Consider the following 21,652-nt stretch of genomic DNA (forward strand, 5'->3'; position numbering starts at 1 on the left):
GTTAGTCCATAAGGATTAGACACCCATATTCCAAGACCAAACAATCCTGTTACATGAAATGCACCAAAACAAAAGCAAGCCACCCCTGATAGAAATAAATGAATTCCAAAGATCTTAAGCAAATCCAAAAAGGGTTTTCCTGTACATTCATCAGTAAATAAACCCTTTCAAACTAAGTCTAAGTCCCAAAATTCCCTGAGTAAGAACCATTAGATCATCACTTATTCAATGAATAGATATAATGACTAAAAATCCAAACCAAAGAAATGTTTGTTTTGTCCTTTGATCAAAATAAGCATAAACGAAAGTTTGGAAGAATAAAAATATTTCTATTATAACTTCAAACTCTTTGAAATTTTTTTTGAAGTCCGGACACGAGCTCTGACTACTAAGTATGAATCATAGTTCTAATAGTAATCTATTTCATATATTCCGTGCTCCAGATACTAGAATGAATATTCGACAACGTTAAACCATCTTTATCAAGATGACAGACCCATTCTATGTACTATCCATAGGATCATTTATACCAAGTCACACACTCATATTCCGAAAATACAAAAACAAAGAAATTCCACTGTTAAACTACCAAAATAGAATAGGATAAAAATCAGAAACCTAAATGCTTCATTTTGTATTGAAAAAGCCAGTTAATGGTTCTTGTGAATCTAATTCATTGAAATTCCATCCAGTAAAATGGAAGAATTATAAGTCTCTAAAATAATAGATAGGAATATCATGAATAGAGCCATTTGCGAGTCTCATCAAAGGAGTAGTTCACCACCCAGGAGCTACTTTACCATATTCTGAATTCAATGATTTCAATAAACTCCATGCATTAGTTCGTTTTGGGCGGCCATATCTAGAACTACCTTCAATGGTTTGTGTAGCCATAATATTTTATATTTAGTAAGATCTGTTGACTTTGTATACCATTCTGTTGTAAATAAATGACCTTATCATAGATCCATTGTGCTTTTAAAACTTTATGTCTTAAAACTATATAATAATGGAAACAGTAACACTAGTTGCCATCTTTTTATCTGGCTTACTTGTAAGTTTTATTGGGTATGCCTTATATATTGCTTTTGGGCAACCCTCTCAACAACTAAGAGATCCATTCGAGGAACACGAGGACTAGTTGAAGTACGGATCCTCCCAATATTGGGAGGATCCTTACTTCAATTGAGATAATGACAAATCATTTCACCTTTTTAGTTGGAACTTCAGGCGGTTTTGGAAAAACGATAGCGAAAAAAAATTATTCCTCGAGTTGAGACAAAAAGGAATGTATAAACCAATGCCTCCATAGATTCGATCGTGGTTTACAATTATAGCTTCCATACCTGTTTATTTGGGATTGCCTCCCAGATAAATAAAGAACAAGAGTCAAAGAAAAGGCAATGATTCAAATCAAGATTTATCTGGTACCCCATCTCAAAAACACAAAAAGAAAATAAAAATGAAAAGTAACAAGTAACAAAGCATATTGTATCAAACTACTTGTCTTCTTGTAGTTGGATCTCCAGGTTTTTGGAATGCTCCAAATTCCAATTGAGCTTCTAAATCTAGATCAATACCAGCAAAAACATCTCTAAACAAGGTTCTAGCACCATGCCAAATGTGTTTGAAGAAGAAGAGCAAAGCAAACGAAGCATGTCCAAAAGTAAACCAACCCCGTGGACTGCTACGAAAAACACTATCAAATTTCAAAGTAGTATGATCTAATTCAAAAATCTCACCTAATTGAGCATGTTTAGCATATATTTTTTTCACAGTAGCGGGATCGCTATAACTAAGTCCATTGAGTTCACTGCCATAGAACTTGACACACCCTGACCGGAATCGAGGCATGTTGGCCGTCACGTGAGGGTGACGTAACCATGAGTGCATAGCGGAAGTGATAGTGATATGAAAATGTGAGTAAATAAAAAACCAACTAGCTAACTTACACTAAATAAATATATATAAGTGAGAGTGGAGGTACTTAAGGTGTAGATACCAATATTTAGAGCATAGGTAACCTAGATGCAGTCCAACAGACTAAGTATTAATTATACAAGACACGAAACAAATTCCTACATTAATTGAAGTCAGTTAGAACCGCCGTAGAGTCCTCGTAAGCCACCAACACGAACGTCCTAGAACCTGGATGGGCGCAAAACAAAAAAAAAACGTGAGTGGGCAAAAACAAAGTTTTTTAAAACCATTTCTCTTTCCAAAAATAATAACCCCTCACCATAAAACCCGTATAATTTCCCAAAAAATAGTAATACATACATATGTCGAAATCATGCTTGAGAGTAATGAAAACCAAGTATATGCCATGTCAAGTATCTCAGCAATGAAATGAGTAAGCCAGGTGAAATAAATCAATGTAAACTGATACATCAGCCGGAGTCACCTAACGTGACCTGTACGACTGAGCCTATAACTCATCTACAAATTCCTGTACACGAGTCAGAATAACCTAATATGGTTTGTACAACAGGCTGGGTGTAAATAAATACGCTCAAGTGCTACGATCACGTGAAGGCTGTGCGAAGTATGGCAAGTCACATACGAGTCGGAACCACCTAATATGGTATGTATGACAGGCACCTATCTTAGATCCAAGGTGGGCGTGTGGTGCGGGAGGTGAATAATCATGTGAAGGCTAGGCCCTGGCCTCGGACAGAGTACTAACACCAGGGTGCAAGATAATGAGCACTAAACTCATCTAAACATAACCATACACACTACAATCGCTATCATCAATATGCACTCACTTGAAGCTTACCTGGGCATCCACATCGTCATGCAATAATATGCATATCTATACTAATGCATATACTAAAATGTAATGCAATTGACATGGCATTTAAAAACATAAATCCATTTAAAATAATTTCTGGGAAAATGGAAAACATATATACTTATATATAGAAAACCAAAAGCCCACTCATTGGTATGTAGCAGGGTTGTAACCCTTGAGTCTCGCTTGGCTACTCTCGTCCTTCGGAAACGTCTCACCTATATGCGAAATAACTAATTTAACATTAATTTGAAGCACATAACCAAAACCGTGTAATAACTTCCCATACGCTGCTCAATTAAGATGTTTGAATATACCATCGTGGCCTACTCAACAGAACGAGCATCCCCATATTTTTAGAAAAAAAATTTGATGTCTCACGCGCCCTCACTTGTCGACCAAGGCACGGCCACTCGCAGGCACGTGCCTGGCACACTGACGGAATCCCTAACGGTGTTAGGGAATATTCCGTTAAATATTAGAATATTCTGTTTAAAAACTAACGGAGTTACCTGACGTCGTCAATATATTCCATCAAAGTTGACGGAATATTCTTTCTCTTCTTCAATGGTTTCGCGGGAGCCGCTGCCGGTCGCTGTCTGTAACACTGGATTCTGGAAAATCTTGAAACCTTAGTTTCTACTTAGTTTTTCAACCAAAATTCACAAATCTTATATAGATTTGAAGCTCTCAACAAGGAGAACATAATCTTACCTATTTGGGGACCTAAAACCTTCAGGAACTAGTTGGGAAATAGTTCAACACAACCAGCCAAAATTGGAACTCGACAAACCTGAGTATACTGACGTTTGAACCACTCCAAAACTAACCTAAGATCATTATAGAGTCAATTAGGACCCTATTTGAGCCTTAAAATCTCGTGAAATGTCCACGATCACGTCAGAGTAATAGAGTACCTCACCGGAGCTTATGATTCTTCACGATTCCGACGTCCTTTCTTTGAACAAAGGGTATGGTTAGGCTCACAGGCTTGCAAGGAACTCGAAGGTGGTCCTTAGAAGGTCGATCTGTGAGGTTTTGATGGTGCTTGAAGATTGGAGTGCTCAGGTTGTACATACGAGAAAGAGAGTTCGAGAAGGAAGGAGAGATGAGGGTTGCACCTCTATGTGTGTGGTCACAGGTTGGCCAAAAGAAGAACAAATCTTAGGCCCTAATTGGGCTATAGAATTTAGGGCTTAAGAAATTAAGTCCAAATGGAAAGAAAACCAATCCCAATTCCACTTATTCATTCGTAACATTTCTGTTACGAACCCAATTCGGCCCAAACTCGCGTCAACACGTTCGTGACGACGCGTACAATTTAATTACATCAATGAGAAAAATAATTTAAAACTATATACGTACATCCACGTCAGTAAGCCTTGAGGGTATTATCGTCACTTTACATACTCGGGGATAAATAAATATATAATTTGGGACAGGTTGTCACAGAACTCGACAGTTACACCTACTTGTCGGACAGTATATTTAGATTTTGCCCAATTGCTTCGATTTGAATTATCCAAGAAGATGCCTTATATATATTATATCAAAAATATATATTATTATATAAAAAAATATGGACAATCAAACTGATTTCTCGATTCAATAGAAGCCCAGAGAGGTGAGGTGAATAGGGTCCCATCCCAAATAACGAGAGATATATAAAAAGCAGGTCTGATTATGCCTATTCCTAATCCTAAATGGAATGTAACGACGTAGGGATCCATGTGTAAACATAGTACCTATTTAGATACGCTCGAATGACCCATTCTCATAATTAGAATGTATATAACCCTATTTCGGTCTGGTCTGGTATGGAATGAACTTATAATCATGGAATCGACACGATCATCAGATTATAGATTATAAGTTCATAAAACCCTAGCCCATTCCCATTTTGGGCGAAACTTCAGTTAGAAATAGGGATCTTGAACTAAGAAATAGATTCTAGAAGCTAAAAAAGGGTATCCTGAGCAATTTCAATAATCGGGTTCATTGATATTCCTAGTATAGTTTTCATTTCCAATCTCATGGAAAACCCTTTTTGCTCCGCTTAGCCCTATCCCTCTCTAGGGGTATTTTAGTGATAGGTTCTTCCTCTGCTTCAATTGGTATTTTTTTCACGAAAAGCAAACATGAGATAACAGATCCAATCTTTCACTAAGATTTCGAATAGCTGTTCCGAATTCAAGTTGATTATGTTTCACCTCTTCCTCAGACAAAGATGATCAAACAATTCCCAATCATGGTCCTTGTAGATCGAATCATCCATATAATATATAAAAAGAAACTCTAGATATTTGATATCTTTCTCTTTGAATGAGATCTGAATTCCAGCGACGGTTCCATTAGATATCTTACAACTAGAAGCCCTCTTTTTTCTAATCCAATTCCTCCACCACCGCAAACCCCAATTAGATTTAGGCATGGTACACTTTTTAGTTATTAGGAGAACCCAAGTATTCTCACTCACCTCTGAAGCTGGAATGCCTTTATAGAGGAGGCTACTTGAGGAATCTAAAAGTTTTAAGTGGGATGTGGAATGTGATTGGTGATGGATGGTGGTTATGAAATTAGTTCCGCATCAGATGATGAGCCCATGTGAAAACTTTATCTTTTATTGGCACAAGTAAGCTATTAGATTGAGTTGAAAGACTACCAATGCATAAAGGTTCTGATTTGGCGTTGTTGCTAGATCTGCCCAATTTCCCCTTCATGTAACCACCTGATGCCATGGAAGGGCCTACCCCCATTTCGGCTCTTATACATGCCGCTACTATGGTAGTAGCCGGATTTTTTCTTGTAGCTCGACTTTTTCCTCTTTTTATAGTTATACCTTACATTCTAAATCTAATAGCTTTGATAGGTATAATAATATTATTTTAAGAAGCCACCTTAGCTCTTGCTAAAAAAGATATTAAAAAAAGCTTAGCTTATTCTACAATGTCTCAATTGGGTTATATGATGTTAGCTCTAGGTATGGGGCCTTTTTGAGCTGCTTTATTTCATTTGATTACTCATGCTTATTCGAAGGCATTGTTGTTCTTAGGATATGGATCAATTATTCATGCGATGGAAGCTATTGTTGGATATTCTCCAGATAAAAGTCAGAATAACATAAAAACGGATTCATTAAAATAAAAGGGAAGACCTTTTACACATACTTAAATAGTTTCGTTATTATGGAGTAAGTTTTGAGTATTGATGATGAAGTTTTCTTAGCTAATAAAGAATAATGTTGAAGGGTTTTTCAAGTTCCCTTAAAGAGTTCAGCTATTAGTTATGATAATGCATGAATGAGTTCATTGCATGATACTTTATGATTTTTTTTCATTCATTATAAACTGTTAGACAACCTGAGGGCTTCATATAGAAGCACATGGATTGTTTTCAATTCTGAAAAGGGACCAAATGCTTCACATATTTAATACATGTTCAGTTGTGTCTTACACGTCATATATATTGTTGGAGTCTTATGTGTTGGTAAGTTTTATTGTATGTAATTATGGGGACGGTACTCTTCAATGAAATGAGTGTGTTGCCCTATGGTTCACGTAAATGCTTGACAATGACAAAGACTGGTAAACTAAGAAGTGTAGAATACTAATCTTACGACCAATACAAATTATTTCCAACTCATGTATAATTATAAAACTTTACAAAGTATTTGCTCTAGTGGGAGAATGTAAGTTCTATTTGAGAGCAAACACTTTATGATTTGTACAAAGACTTTTGGGATGACAAGGAGATTAAGGTTGACACGTGGTAGACTTTTCAGGAGTTGTATTACTTTGGAATTCAAGTCAGAAACATTCTTAGATAAACTACAACTCTACTAGCTAGTATAATGCATAAATGATTCTCGATGATAAGGTTAATCTTTGATAAGGTTTTCTTAATGGGAGGACTCCTAATCAAGGACCATTGCATACAGTATATAACTTAGGTCCCTGCACTCTCACTTTACAAGAAAGTTTACAGAAATACTCAAGCCCCATTGAGTGAGCCTTGTTTTCTAGTTAGTGTAGAGTTGCAAAAGAACTTCAGTTCCTTGCCGTATTTCCTAAGATGATGTCTTCCACAGGTTAGTGGTTAAGTTGATATTGAGTTCGTCTTTATATTGCTTAAGGGTCTATCTTACATTGGACCCTTTCGTGATTCCAAATTTTCATGGTGAGATTACGGTGACAAGAGCCCAAGTGCCTAATTATGTCAAGGAAAATATTGAAAACGATTTGACCCGAATGCTCAAACGGGCCATGGAAGCTGAGAAGACGAGCTATGGAATTGTTGTGAACAATTTCTATGTGTTTGGGTGGATATTTAATATTGGGCTCAAGGCATTTGAAGGTCCAGGCATGCAAAAGTCAGAAAGGAATTGGGTTAGGATAGGTGGCTGCCTAGGATGAATTTAAAACCATTTCTAGCAACTAATAGGGAGCATGCCAAATGACAAGCAATAGAAGGCAGCTCACCTTCAGTAAAAAGCACTTTTCCATGGCATGGGTAGGTAGTTAAAAAGCAGATGATGACTCACCGTGCTCTGGAAACCATCACCAAAAAGGAAGGCTTGGACAATCGGGCTAGAAAAGTCTATAAAATCCACAAGGGACACAAGTATAAACTCTCTCTCAACCAATCAACCAAGCGACTCTCAACACACTCAACAATAAAACCAGAAAGTTCTAGTTTGTCTATCTCTTGTCTTTTTCTAGTCATAGGTCCACCATAGAAAGTCCTCTTTTGATTTTAGAAGCTCAGCTACCATTTCCTTGTTATAGTATCAAATCCCTTTAGTAAACCTTGTTTATGTCTCATTTCCAAATACCTCAATCTCTGTAAAATACAAGGAGAAATGTCTGCAAGAAGACGAACCTTGTCTGCAAGGTTGTAATCTTGCCTGAATTTCCTTTATTTGTATTTATATAAATTAGATATGTGGTTTATGCATCTTTTCATTAGATCCTATGTCATTTTCAATTACTTTCATTAAGGCTTTATCTATTATTAATCTTCTCAAACTAATTACTCTTGTTTCCTTACTGTCGACCTAAACATCCTAATAAACCAAGGAGTTAAAGTAACTTGTGGCACAAGTAAACAATTAACTAAATAACCAAGAAAACAATCTGTTAAAGAAAAAGAACAATGGCACACTTAGATTCATGTTAGTTTTGATTGTGAGCCTCAAGGCCTAACAAAGGCCCTACAAAAGCACCATTCAAACTAATAACAAACATATATTGCAGAAGACCGAGAACTAAGCTTTGCTTAACTGGCTAGACAAGGGGAGTTATGCGAGGGACAAATCTAGCTCAAACATAAATTTGGCATGCCCAGTGGGACCATAGCTTGTAATATTGTATTCGAAGACGAATGAAGGATCGAACATTTTGGTGGAAGGTGGAATTCGGGCAACCTTTACGCCCGATAGAAGCGACATGACAGATCAACCAGGTTATTTTTGCTCTCCACTCAACCCTAGAATCATAGAGAGCTCGACTTCTTCTAAAAAATCTGGATGAAAGGTAACCAATAAAGACTTGCAAGCCACTATGATGCAAGTTCTGAGAAGTATGGAAAAAAATTCCCTAAAAACCAGGGGGAGCAGGTTGTGCTCTTGGACAAGGACAATGTAGAGAAAGTTGGAGTCAGAATACTCCCCACCAAGGGAATGAACTGTGAATGAAGGAGGTCCAGTTTTAGATCTAGAGAAAGAACCAACTATCCGACAATTTCCCTTCTTTGGGAAGAAAAATGATAAGGGAAAGAAGAAAGAATATGCGAAAACCAACCACCAAGAGGACATTGGAGAAAAGGCACAAGAGTTTGGCTTGCTAGACCTCTTGCCGCCACCATTAGAGGTCAGGAAGCCAGGTGGGCTAGACGTGATGAAACTTGGCGCATCCAACACAGGTGAAGGCACTAGAACCAAAAGCTTGCCTGTTAATGGAGGAAAACCTCCACCTTATCGACCACTACCATTGGTTGATAAGAGATGGGGAGAAGCTAGATGGAGGCAGCCCGATCCAGTAAGGGATGCTTTCTCGGGTATATATCATGGCCTGAAATAGGGGAATTCTTCCTCCCTATGAAACAATATGGCCAACCAGCAACTCAGGAAGAAACTAGCAGAGTTAAGGAGGATGGTAGTGCAAAATGCTCAACCTCAAGCCTGCTCGATGTTCAGAATCACATACCAAAGCCTTACCCAACATATGTGAATGAGCAGAATCCCTTCCCTCTTAAGTTTAACATACCCGCCATTCCAACCTTTAGTGGGGAGGATTGTAATGTGTCTTCTAGAGATCATATTTTTAAGTTTTCAAATTATTGTGTGGCTTTTGAAAACAACCCCAACTACCAGTTAAGGTTCTTTGGGAACTCTTTGGTGGGGTTGGCTTCCCAGTGGCATTCTTTGTTGCCCCCTAATTCCATTGCTAATTAGGGGTAGGTGGAGATGGCTTTTCACGAACAGTTCTATAGAGTGAAACCAGAGATGACCATTAATGACTTGGTGGAGGTGAAGCAATATGAGCATGAGTCCACAGAATATTTCGTGATGAGATTCATAAGGACCAAGATGAGATGCCAATTTCCTATCAATCATGCTTAGCTTATAGCTATTGCACAGAAGGCTTTGAGTTTGCTGTTGAGAAAGAAGTTTTATGATGTACAATTCAATGATCTCTAAGAGTTAGTGATTGCAGCTACTAAGTATAAGAAGCTGTTGACAGAAGAAACCACTAGATTTCAAATTGGAGAGCTATGACTTTCTTTTAAAGGTTGCCATGTCAGTGTCTTTCCCAATTAATTTGGGAAGCTGTTAGCAAGCTTTTTTTTCTTCTCTGTGAACATGTCCAAGTCCAAATAGGACTTCACTTGGCAGAGAAAATAAACATCTTTTAGCTACCTATTTGGATTGAATAAAAAAGAGCTATTTATTTGGAGATGTAGCAAAAACATCTGTTCCAGTGAGAGCCCACTTCGACTTTATCTTAATATGGTGGGAATGATTTGAACGTTATTTCTTTTGCATATTTGGTGATATAGAGAAGAACATGCTGCCATCGATGTTTGGAATTGAAAAAGATACAATAGGGACTGCCGCTTTTAGTTGCTACTGTAGGGACTAGTGATGACATCATCATTTTGCTGCTACATGAGATGCAATCTTCAAAACCTTCATGGTCTATATAATTTTTTCATAGTGTAGGCATACAAATGTCGTGGTGTAGAGATGTTCATTTCCTAGCACCTCCACGTCTACATATAGACTTCTTGTACCAGAAATTTCTTCACTAGCAAATTTTGACCTTCCCTGTAAATATCACTTTCCGACACCTCCGTGTCTATGTGGAGACATGATGTGCCAAGAAAATGATTTACGAGTAAATCCGAGCCTTAAGGATGAACATCTTGGAGTTCACTTTACGGCATCTTCATGTCTACGTGCAGCCATATTGTGCTAAGAAAGTTATTGATGAGAAGACTTCAACCATCCATCTATGTGAACTGGCTACATTCTGTTGAAAAAAAAAGAGGCAAGAATCGATGTGTTTTTCTTGTGGGAAGAACCTTTTTTGTTCTTGCATGCCGAACTGCTACAATCACTGGAAAGCTGACCATGTTGGTTTAATTTTGAAGAGCATTTTGATAGCAGAGAAGGGATTGTTTGTCTAGGAGAATCAAATTAGGATTCTCATGGCTAGGTTTTGTAAATCCCTGTGGACTTTAGATTACTTGTACTCCAAATCAATTGACTTCTATATATTTGTATCTTTCTGAGATCAAATAAATTAATACTACATAATTCTACATGGTATCACTCTTTAGGTTTCCATTTCCTAAATTCTAGCCCTTTTTTCCTCCAAATTAACTCCTACTTGTCCGCCCCTCCTTTTTCTTGTTGTGCTTTAGCTTCTCCCATGGCTACTCAGGCTTCGTCATCCTCCACCCATGTTGGACCCTATCTTTCTGGTCCCAACGTTGCCCACTTTCTCAAACTCATTGATTTCAACAACCTATTTTGGCCTCGTTAGATGAAGCTGTTTCTTCTGGGTCATAAATTATTTGGCTATGTGGATGGCACTATTTTGGCCCCTGCCACCACTATTCCTGTTGCTGATAAGGAGCCCACTGCATCAAATCCTGCTTTTGCTATATGGTTTCAGACTGATCAACTGGTTGTTAGTTATCTGACTTCCACACTTTCCGAGCCTATTTTGTCCCTTACTATTGGGAAAACCTCGTCTAAAACTAATTGGGGGTGTCTTTATGCACACTTTTCTCCGGAATCTCTCGTCAATGTAACCAATCTTTGGTTTCAACTTCTGGCACTTACAAAAGGTTCTCGTACCATCTTAGACTACCTTCAACTGGCTAAGTTTTATGTTGACTCTTTGCCGCTATTAATCAACCTCTCTCTAATATTGATTTGGTGAGCTCTATCCTTAAAGGTCTTGGCCTTGATTATTCTATGTTTGTCACTGCTGCAATTAATTTCCCACCCCTTCCAGAGTTCCCTAACCTACGTTCTTGTTTCTTGACTTGTAAGAACCAGACTCGGCCTGTTTCCATTACGCAGGCTTTCCTCGCTACCCTTTTAGGCCATTTTGTTCCCGTTGCCAATTTTCTGTAGCAGCCCGTGGGCTAGCCTTTTCTGCAGCAGCTCATTAATCAAAACTTGCAGCATCTCATTCACCCTCTTATACTGCAATAGGCCCATTACCAGGAACCAAATCCTTTTATACCTTGTTTTTTTAAGTGCAACCCCATTATGTCATGCAGCAGCAAGGCCTGCCATGTGCCAAAAATCAAGGTCATGGTGGGTTTCATCACGCCCACATGGTTGGGCCTATGGTGGTGGTTGTGGTGGCCATCGTGCGGTGGCTGCGATTGTCGTGGTGGATGGTAACCCAATAATTGGGGGTTTAATCCTCCTAATCAGCAAGGTATTCTCAGTGCTCCTCCTGGTTTTTGGTGTAATTATTGTAACTCACATGGCCACCATGTCTATACTTGTCCACATCGCCCTGCTCCCTTCTTTGTTGGCTATCATGTTTTTCCACCTGGTACGCCTAATGATCTTACTTGATACTTTGATATGAGAGCCACTCACAACATAACCAACAATGGGGTCACTATTCATGACATGTTTCCTTATAATGGTAACCAAACTATCCTCGTTTATAACCAAACTGTCCTGACATTGGGTCTTCTCCTCTCACCTTAGATTCTCGTCAGTTCAAATTAAATAATGTCTTATATATTCCTTCCATTAAGAAAAATCTTCTCTCTACCCCTCAACTTACTAAAGATAATTCTGTTACCGTTACTATTCATCCATTTGGTCAAGTAATCTTCTATTTATACACCGGTTCTCTATTGTTTCAGGGTCGCTATGAAGGTTATCTTTATCCTTTCTCCCTATTATGTCTGTCTGCCTTTCATGTCGTTTCCTCCTCCTTATGGCACTCTCATCTTGGTCATTTGTCTTCTGAAGTTTTGTCTAAGATGTCTTTAGGTTCTATGCCCTATCAGGCCTAACATCTCCGCAGCCTTCCAGCCTATTTTTGCGGAGTCCTATGCAGGCCATTATACCAACGCCTTTCCCGCCTGCCCCTTTTGCGCCTTCCTCACTTTATCCCATGGAGACTAGATCGTGCACTGGCCATTCTTGACCCAAACAATATTCTGACAACATTGTTCATTACCTATTCCCTCATTCACTCACGGCTTCCATCTTTGATTCTGTTGAACCCACCTGTTTCACTTAGGCCTCATGTCTCCCTTGATGCATACCACCATGACTAAGGAATTTAATGTTTTACTTAAAAATGGTATATGGTCTCTTGTTCCCTTTCATCCCTCTCTGCATTTAGTTGGTTACAAATGGGTTTTTCGAATTAAGCATAATGTACATGGTTCCATTGAGCTGTATAAGGCTCGTCTAGTTGCCAAAGCCTTTCATCAATAATATAGGTTTGATTATGACAAGACATTTAGTCTGATTGTTAAGCTTACCACTATTTGTCTTGTGCTCAGTTTAGCAATCACTTATGAGTGGTTTATTTGACAACTTTGTATAAAAAATGCTTCCTTGCATGATTGTTTATACGAAAATGTTTCTATGGTTCAACAACCTACTTTTGTGGACCATCAACAACCCCATCATGTCTATAAATTGCACAAGGTTCTTTATGGTTTCAAACAGGCTCCATGGGCATGGTTTCAATGCTTTAGTACATTTATCCTTCGTTAGAGCTTCATTTAAAGTCTTGCCGACCCATATCTCTTCATTTTCACCATGGTACGACACATCTCATTTTACTACTTTATGTCGATGATATTGTGTTAACTGGCAATGATTTAGTAGCTCTTCGACAATTTATGGATCTTTTGGGCCATGAATTTGAGATTAAAGATCTTGGGCCCCTTCATTATGTTCTTGGTCTTGAGGTTTGTCCTACTTCCGTTGGTCTCCATTTATCTCAAACCAAGTATGCTCTCGATTTACTTAAGTGCACAAATATGATTGATTGCAAACAATGTAGTACTCCTATTTCCTCTCGTGCTTAGTTATCTAATCAGGATGGTACAGTTCTTTCGGATCCTACGGAATTCCGTCATCTCTTGGGTTCTCTTCAGTATATTACTTTGGCTTATCCGTACATTGCCTTTGCAGTTAATCATATCTCTTTTTTCATGTCACATCCCACACAACCTCATCTTATCACTGCAAAACGAATCCTCAGTTATGTAAAAGGTTCCCTGGACCATGGCATCTCCTTCCGTCTTCCAAACGGTTCTCCTATTCTCCGAGGTTATTTTAATGATGATTGGGCTGGATGTCCGAACACTCGTCGTTCCACTTCAGGCTTTCTCATTTTTCATAGTCTGAATCTTATTGGAGCTCTACCAAGCAATCAATAGTCTCTCGGTCTAGTATGGAATCTGAATATCATGCCTTGGCTCATCCTTGTGCTGTATCTATTTTGCTCTCTTATGTTCTCCATGAGCTTCGATTACATGGCTGACAATCCTGTTTTTCATGCTCAGATGAAGCATATAAAGCTTGACTATCATTTTGTTCATGAACGGGCCAAGTTGGGTACCCACAAAGTCCAATTTACTCTTTCTATTAATCAACCTGCAGATCTTCTCACTAAAGGACTCTCCACGCCTCATTTTGATCATCTACGTTCCAAACTTGTCACTCCGAGACTACTAATGAGTCCATTTTATACTATACATTATTCCCTATTCTTAGTATATTTTTGGTTATTATGTTGGTGAGATTTTGATGCTTTGTTATGTATTTTCAATGTAGGACACTTGAACTTGTTATGAGCATAAAGTAATCAAACGGTGGGATTTTTGTGTGATTGCAATTGGAGTGGGTTCGTGATTCTATCAACAAGGATGTACCAAAATTTCATAATTTTATTCCGAAGCATCTGATCGTGGAGAATTAATTCATTGATGCTTTGTTATGTATTTTCAATGTAGGACATGTGAATTTGTTCTGAGCATAAAGTAAACAAAGGGTGAAATTTTTGTGTGATTCCAATTGAAACGAGTTCGTGAGTCTGTCAAGAAGGTTGTACCAAAATTTCATAATTTTATTCCGAAGCATCTGATCATGGCAAATTAATTCATGCCCAGCGCGCAATGCTAGCAGATTGGGCTGCAGAGCTTATTTGCGACTTTTGGGCTGGAAGATGACGGATTTTAGACTTGAGCTCTTCTTCAAACTTGAAGAGGAGGTCCTAGTCTCTAGTTACAGTCATTTTGGGCATGTTTTGGAGCCCAGAAGGTTCAGAAACGTGGCTATTTCTCTGCTGGGCAGATTTCCTAGTTAGATTTGGAGTGTGTTTTTAAGTTATCCTTTTATTATTTTATTTCCTAGTTTTTAGAAAACCTTTTCTATGAGGGTTTTAATTTGTAGTAGTATAAATAAGCATTTTTAGCCATTAGGGTTCTCGACGTGACATTAAGAGAATTTAGCAAAGCTTTGGAGAATTTCAGACTTTTTACCTACAAGATGTTTTCACTCCTTTTTCTAGTTAATGATATTTTCTTTGGTTTTTATTATGAGTATGCGTAACTAATTTCTATTGCTAGGCGAGACCATGAGCCTTAACATGAATATGTAATTTTATTAATTTGCTTATGAATGGATGCATAATTGCTTTGAATTATTAATCACCGTGATTAAAACTATCTATATATTTTAATGATTGATCACCATTAGGATATTTAGACAAATAATTTGATGCAATTTATGTTGGAACATTACCTTGAAATTGAGGAGGGCTTCTTGTGATTAGTAATTGTAAGTTCACTTGAGGCGAACATCATGTTCTTAAGGGTTGCATGGTTTTTCAAAAGGTTTTCACAAAGCTTAATGAGTCTTGCATGTTTTATATTTGATTTGAACATCACAGACGGGTTGCATGTTAGATATATATTTTCACTTGAACATCACGAGGAAAATATGCATTAGGAAAACCTAACCTTCAAAGCACATGTATGTGGAAATTCATAAGTAATTGGTAGAATTGCATAGGATTGTAACAGTGACAGCTAAACTGTAACATGGCATAATTCCCAAGGGAGTGGATCCTGTAAGCGTTATATGTATATTCCCATCTCTACCTAGCACGAGGCCTTTTGGGAGTTCACTGGCTTCGAGTTCCATCGGAACTCCGAAGTTAAGCGAGTTCGCGCAAGAGCAATCCCATGATGGGTGACCCATTGGGAAGTTCTCATGTGAGTTCCCAGAAACAAAACCATGAGGGCGTGATCAAAGCCTAAAGCGGACAATATCGTGCTGCGGTGGAGTCGAGCCCGGGATGTGGTGGGGGCCTGGGCCAAGATGTGACAATTTGGTATCAGAGCCAATCTTTGGTCGGATGTGTGCCGACGAGGATGTTGGGCCCTTAAGGGGGGTGGATTTTAACATCTCACATCGCCCAGGGGAGTGGATCCTATAAGCCTTCTATGTATATTCCCATCTCTACCTAGCACGATGCCTTTTGGGAGCTCACTGGCTTCGAGTTCCACCAGAACTCCAAAGTTAAGCGAGTTCGCACGAGAGTAATCCCATGATGGGTGACCCATTGAGAAGTTTTCGTGTGAGTTCCCAGAAACAAAACAGTGAGGGCATGGTCGGGGCCCAAAGCGAACAATATCGTGCTACGGTGGAGTCGAGCCCAAGATGTGGTGGGGGCCCAGGTGGGGGCCCAGGCTGGGGGTGGATTTTAACATCTCACATCGCCCAGGGGAGTGGATCCTATAAGCCTTATATGTATATTCCCATCTCTACCTAGCACGATGCCTTTTGGGAGCTCACTGGCTTCGAGTTCCACCAGAACTCCAAAGTTAAGCGAGTTCGCACGAGAGCAATCCCATGATGGGTGACCCATTGAGAAGTTTTCGTGTGAGTTCCCAGAAACAAAACAGTGAGGGCATGGTCGGGGCCCAAAGCGAACAATATCGTGCTACGGTGGAGTCGAGCCCAAGATGTGGTGGGGGCCCAGGCTGGGATGTGACATAAACCCTAGTCTTTCCCAAAATTGTTTAATTTAAAAAACGTTATTCTTCTTTGCTGCCATTATTTCCAAACTTTTCGGATTTGTTTTGTTGTTATTTTAATATTTTACAATTCAAAAATCTCAAATATTTGATTAAAAATCTGTTCTAATAATTAATTAAGAGTTAGTTTAATTACAAGTTAGTCAAACAATCCTTGGGGACAACGACATGATTATACTACAATTACCTTGTATTCTTGCAAATATTTTTAGTGATTTTAACCCTATTTGCGCAGGTACTAAAAATTCTATCAAGAAATTGGCACCTACGCCGAAAATTGTTTTAATCAATTTGTTTTTATCATATTCTTAATTAATTTTTCTATTAAAATTAAATTAAAAAAAATATTCGTTTTTTCTATTTTGTTTTGGCAAATTACTGAAATCTATGCATGGTCAACACCAGATCGCAAACTGCATAGCTTGCTCAATTTGACACAGAGCCTGAAAGGACATTACAGAAGTAGCGTAGAGAACAGTTTTTGGCGTGTGAACCTTCCCTAAAGGGGACTTATCTGCAGCATCTATTTGTAGGTGTTTTGGACAGCACCGAATCAATGGCTTTAGCCATGCCCGATGCTAGACAACCTTTGAGAGTATCACTAACAGCTCGTGCTAACGAACTACCAAGCTACTTTGTGTATCCAGAAGAAGATGGTGATACATTCAAGATTAGACATCACATGTTGAAAATTTTGCCTAATTTTCATAACGATACTAACCTACATATTACCGAATTTCTAATGGGTTGCAAGAATATTTTGGTAAAAGGGCTTTCTATAGAGTTAATTAAGCTTTATCTTTTTCCCTATACTTTGAAGGACAAGGCGAAAACATGGCTTTTTACACTCCCATTTGGGAGCGTCACTTCTTGCGCACAGTTAAGCTGAAAGTTTTTAAGTAAGTTTTATCCAGCATCTAAGACCCTTGACATAAGAACTAAAATTCTATCTTTTGTTCAGAAGCCTAATGAAGAGTTCCATGAAGCTTGTGAGCGATTTTCAGATTTATTCAGAAAGTGCCCTCATGTTTATATTAATGGGGACATAAGAATACAAATATTCTATAGGGGTCTCAATCCAACTGCCAAGAGTTATGTTAATGCATCATCCGAAGGTTCGTTTTCAGATAAGAATGCCCAACAAGCATTTCAGTTATTTGAGAAGATGGTTACAGAGACACAACAATGGGCAGTGAAACAGACACAAACCAGAGGTGTTTTTTATGTCACTTGGAACTACACATGTATAAGCTCAAATTGAAAAATGGAGAAAAAACTTGAAAATTTTAACTCAAAATTTGACATGCTTTTGCAGAAAATAACAGTACCAGTGCAACAGGTTGCTGTACAGCAGCCTACTGGAGCAGTTTGCAACACTGCACCATGCCAAATCATGATTTTATGGGTTGTCCACACAAGGACGCCTATCCGAACACGTGGCAGAACAAGTAAATGCATTTAACAAATTTCAAAGACCTAGAAATGACCCATATTCAAATTTTTATAACCTAGGTTGAAGAGATCACCCAAACATGAAGTGGGGAGGAAATCAGTAGCAGCAGCCTTTTCAACAGAATCTTGTACAGCAGCCAGTTGTGCAGCCCAAACAGTCATTAGAGGACACACTCCAAATGTTTATGCAGAAGGAGTACAGCAGACAATAATGAACAAAACATGCAAAATGTACAAGCTTCCATTCAAAATCTAGAAAAACAATTTGGGCAATTAGCAACTCGCATCACAGAAAGAGAAAAAAAGAGAAATTTCCCAGCCAACCAGTTCTAAATCCAAGAGGTATAGATGATTGATGTGCGATAAGGACATTGAGATCCAGGAAGAGTTATGACAACCGAACAAATGAAGAATTTAGGGTTGTGCAACCAACAGCAAAAACATCAAAAACAATTACAAAAATAACAACATAACATAACCTTGCAAAATCTAACATTGCCCTAGTGCAAGTTCCTGAATGTGTTTATAAGCCTCCAACACCATACCCAGAAAGATTGATTCCGAAGGCTAAGGACTAGCAGTTAAAAGATTTTATGCAAACTTTGGCTAAAGTTCATATTAATTTTCCATTGTTAGAAGCTATTAAAAAGATTCTTTCCTATGCCAAATTTTTTAAGGATGTTTGCACTAAAGAAAGCCTGTTGAATCAGAAAAAAATTGTGCTAATAGAACAGTGCAATGTTGTCTTATTGCATAAATTGCCTCCAAAGAAGAAAGATCTAGGGAGTTTTACTATCTCTTGCACCATTGGAAATTGTGATTTTACTAGTGCTTTAATTGATTTAGGTGCTAGTGTAAACTTAATGCCTTATTCTATTTTTAAACGTTTAGGTGAAGGTGAACTGAAGCCAACTTCAAGCATTATTCAATTGGCTACTAGCTGATTTAGTTTGAGATACAAGTCATTCACAATATAGCCTCTTGAGTTATGTAGCCATCATGGCAATATTTCGTTCACTTAATAGTTAGTTAGTTTGTTTGTTAATCGCGCACTTTGATATTCAACTTTATATATATATATATATATATATATATATATATATATATATATATATATATATATATATACACACAAATTAGTAGTATTAGTATATGTACTTGTACACTAGTTTACCAATTTTGCAACTTTTGTTGGCATGTGTTCGTATTGATAGCTTTAAACACCCAAACATATTGGCCCAAAAATTATTTGTCTTGTCATACTACTTTTATTTTCCCTTCTACTTCTAGAGGTCCTGCTCCAAAAATTAGAGTTTGGCTTAAATTGGTGACTGCATGCCGTCCTTGTCCTACCTTGTTGTTAGTTCATAGCCAACAACAGAGCCTTGCCAAACAAAAAGAAAGGAAAAGAATGAACAAAACTTTGCCGTCCAAGTCTCTATTTTATTTATGCTGAATCTCTTAGTTCCAGTTCTACTTAACCAACATAATCATTGAGTGTTCTTTGTGCATAGCAGCTAGATTTTATCAGTTCACCATGGTAACAAAATCCCATCAACCGCTTCACGTTTTATTCTTTTTGTTCATTGCTCAACGCCATAGCATACCCCTCATAGCCATGGCCAAACTATTTGCATCTCATGGTGCCACTAATAACCATTCCTCTCAATGCACCACTCTTCTCTAAAGCAATAGAAACCAGCAAAAAATGTGGGTTCAAAATTGAAATTCTAATCATCGAGTTTCCCACCAGGGAAGCAGGGTTGCCTCAAGGATGTGAGAGTTCTAGTTTGGCTATAACCAGTGACATGAAAGAACAGTTCTTCAAAGCTACTTACCTGTTTGAACCACAAATGTGTTGAAATGTAAGTTATATCGCAGACTTGAAGGTTCATAGATAGGACCAAAGGGACTCAAAGCTGCAACGGCTAGTTTTAGTTTTTAAATGTAACGGCTAGTTTTATGAAGCAATGAAGCATCTAGTTTCAAAAGAACAGATGTAGGACTAGGATTAAAACTAGTGTAGGGCTAAGATTTACATATCTAGCTGTCTATTTGAAGGACTTGTACTATCTGCAATACATGCAGATAAGAATGAAGAAGTTTTTGAAAACAATGTTGAATCAAATCATAGTGATGCTACCATGTTTTGCAAATTGTGAAAAACCTTGAAATTCTTTTTGTTATTTCTTCATCTTGCTCCTAATTATTCCCTAAACATCCAAATTCTAACTTGGTATCAGAGCCTAGTTTTGATCTTTAGCCAGGCATTGTTGTGATTCAAGGGGAGATTTCAACTTGAAACCCCAAAAGTCTACGAAACCCAGTTTTTTCCCGATTGTGACAACTATCAAAACCCCTCAAAATCTCTCAAAGTCTCATTCTTTCTTTACAAAATGTCAATCAATACCAATGGAGATGTTAAAGCTCCAGTCTTTGTTGAAGAAAACTATGAGTTTTGGAGTATGAAGATGAAAACCATTTTCAAATATCATGGTCTTTGGGATCTAGTCTAGGAAGGGTATGAAACCTCTGCTGAAGAGAGTGCAGATGCTGAGAAGCTTCATCTTGGCAAGGAAATCATATTGAAAGAGAACATGACTAAAGATGCAAAAGCCTTGGGGATTATTCAGAACTCTGTCACGGACTAAGTATTTCCCATAATAGCTTATGAAGAAATCTTAGAGGGAGCATGGGACAAACTCTAAGGAGAATATAGAGGATATATAAAGGTAAGGAAAGTTAAACTTCAGACTCTAAGAAGGGATTTTAAGTATGCTAGAATGAAAGAAGAGAACCTTTAGATGATTATTTCAATAGGTTGTTTGAACTAGCAGCTGAAAACCTATGGAGAAGAACTTACTGATGCTAGAATAGTGCAGAAAATACTTATCAGCCTTACTAGGAAATATGATAATATTGTCAATGTTATTGAGGAGACTAAAGATCCTGATACACTAGGAATACAAAAACTTGTAGCCTCAATTAAAGTATGTGATCAAAGGTTAGATAAGCATGCTGAAAATTTGATTGAAAATGCCTTCCAAGGGTTGAACATTGGAGGTAAGAGCAATTACTCCAGTGGGCAATTCTCTGGAAATCAAAACTATAAAGGCAAAAAGGAATGAAAAGGAAGAAACACGAAGTGGGATAGTAGACTCAATGTAGTGCAGAAGCAAAATGCAGGTAATGGTACATAAAAAATTGCCTGTAAAATCTGTGACAAATTACATTTTAGAGCTTGCTGGTTCAAGGGAAAACCTTTTCTCAAGTGCACAAAGTGTAACAAATTTGGACATTGGATGAAAGATTGCAATGCCAAAGGCAATCAACAGGTTAACTTTGCAAATCAGGTGGAGAAAGCCAATATGTTCTTTGCTTAGTGTAGAATGGCAACTATAGAAAAGGCTAGTACCATCTAGTATATTGATAATGGATGCAGTAATCACATAACTGCACATGGGTCATTACTCATTGACATTGACACATCTTCCAAAGGCAGAGTTAAAATGGGAAATGGAAACTTGGTTGATGCAGTTGGTAGGGGCACTATAGTTATTGAAAGCAAGAAGGGAAAAAGATATATTAGGGAAGTGATGCTTGTACTAGGACTTGATGAGAATCTTCTTAGTGTTAGGTAGATGAATGAGCATAAGTATTTCCTCTTGTTTAGTGACTTTATGGTAGAAATGTATGATGATAGGTCACTGTCAAATTTGGTGGCTAGGGTACTGATGTAGGATAATAAGAGCCTTCCTCTTTTCTTAAAACATATGGAGTCAATTGCCATGAGAACAACTGTGG

The 21,652-nt window shown here is 38.0% G+C and overlaps 1 non-coding gene across 1 annotated transcript; it reads right to left on the reverse strand.

Annotated features, from left to right (window-relative positions):
* Window positions 1-17,325: 17,325 nt before the first annotated feature.
* Window positions 17,326-17,431, reverse strand: LOC114823052 (small nucleolar RNA R71). Its single transcript, XR_003771206.2, has one exon. It is a non-coding gene; the product is annotated as a small nucleolar RNA R71 (small nucleolar RNA).
* Between the last annotated feature and the right edge of the window lie 4,221 nt (window positions 17,432-21,652).

Source organism: Malus domestica, chromosome 05 (assembly GCF_042453785.1).
Source record: "Malus domestica chromosome 05, GDT2T_hap1".
Lineage (NCBI taxonomy): Eukaryota > Viridiplantae > Streptophyta > Magnoliopsida > Rosales > Rosaceae > Malus > Malus domestica.